Source organism: Vitis riparia, unplaced genomic scaffold (assembly GCF_004353265.1).
Source record: "Vitis riparia cultivar Riparia Gloire de Montpellier isolate 1030 unplaced genomic scaffold, EGFV_Vit.rip_1.0 scaffold744_pilon_pilon, whole genome shotgun sequence".
Classification (NCBI taxonomy): domain Eukaryota; kingdom Viridiplantae; phylum Streptophyta; class Magnoliopsida; order Vitales; family Vitaceae; genus Vitis; species Vitis riparia.
In genome coordinates this window covers 6,446-8,396 of record NW_023269765.1, presented here as the reverse complement: position 1 = coordinate 8,396, position 1,951 = coordinate 6,446, and positions in this window count along the sequence as shown.

The window sequence follows — 1,951 nt, the reverse complement described above, 5'->3', positions numbered from 1 at the left end:
ATATTAAAACAATTCCATGGAGTTGTTTGAAAGTAAATAAAAGCAAAACGAAAAGCCCAAAAAAAGTCGAGAGAGAAATTTAGAAAAAGCACATCCCTACCTATACAATAAAATCCAACCGTGTGATCGAAAATCCGACTCCATAGAAGTGTTCACCACATTGATGACTATCACCGTCTAAAATTTCGTCATGATTGGAGGTCGTTTCACCTTCGAACCAACGGAAACACGGATTGAAGAACCTCTCTGCATCTCCCCTATGCTGCCTCCCCTATTCCTTTCTTTCTTTTCCTTTTCTTTTGCCTCCTGATGCAGCAACCCACTTTATATATATATATATATATATATTAAACAATTTTGAAAATGCCACGCACATCCTTTCTCTTAATAAATGAAAACCATTATTCTTAAATTCACCTTCCCTAATTATGAATTATACCCAACTTATGATTTTCCACCTCACAAAAAATACTACTGTATTCATAATTTAATTTACTACAAACCTGCTCTTCAAAAAGTATAATTTGACTATAATTACCTAAAGCATTTTTACTCTGAAATTCACTTAAAACATGATATAATTAACTATAAACAAAATTCAATTTCATACAAATATTAAATACATAAAATAATTTCATGCAAATATTAAAATAATATTAAATACAAATATTAAAACAATTCCATTGAGTTGTTTGAAAGTAAATAAAAGCAAAACGAAAAGCCCAAAAAAAGTCGAGAGAGAAATTTAGGAAAAACACATCCCTACCTATACAATAAAATCCAACCGTGGGAATAAAAATCCGACTCCATAGAAGTGTTCACCACGTTGATGACTATCACCGTCTAAAATTTCGTCATGATTGGAGTTCGTTTCACCATCGAACCAACGGAAACACGTGATGGAGAACCTCTCTGCATCTCCCCTATGCTGCCTCCCTTATTCCTTTCTTTCTTTTCCTTTTCTTTTGCCTCCCGACGCAGCAACCCACTTTATATATATATATATATATATATTAAACAATTTTGAAAATGCCATGCACGTCCTTTCTCTTAATAAATTAAAACCATTATTCTTAAATTCACCTTCCCTAATTATGAATTATACCCAACTTATGATTTTCCACCTCACGAAAAATACTATTGTATTCATAATTTAATTTACTATAAGCCTGCTCTTCAAAAAGTATAATTTGACTATAATTACCTAAAACATTTTTACTTTGAAATCCACTTAAAACATGATATAATTAACTATAAACAAAATTCAATTTCACACAAATATTAAATACATAAAATAATTTTTCAGCAACCAAGAAGTTGAAATTTGTAATAACCCTTAACCCGTTAATTTTACCAATATTTATTTACCAACAAAAATTTAAGTAATATTCTAAAACTTAATTCCATAAATTAATTAGTAATTCAATTTATAAAAATCAATTTCTCAACCCTTTGGTATAACTTTTATTTAATTTACTTCATTTGTCCAATTATTCAATCGCATCAAAATTTCAAAAGTTAAATTCATAAAATTCACATTTAATTAATTTTCCCCTTTTGTATATTTTTTTCGAAATTCACCTATCATAATTTACTCTTAATTTAATTTCAATTCAACTCCGTTTAATGTTTCATAATTCTATAAAGTTTAATTCCAATTATAAAAATTAAATTGATTCGTTATAAAATTAAATTCAATTTCTTTTTAATTATCCATTATAACAATTTGATATAATATAAATTTTTACCAAGTTTTTCTTACTACGATTTTTTTATAATTACCCAATAATAATTAAATTAATTCCCGTAACGTACTTAATATTCAAATTTTCAAAACCTAATCTCAATTATTTGATGGTTAAATTTTTCTCCAAATCTAAATTTAATTTCTGAAATTCTCACTCCTTACATTTGACGTGGCAAAATTTTCAAACTATTGACTTTTGACCAA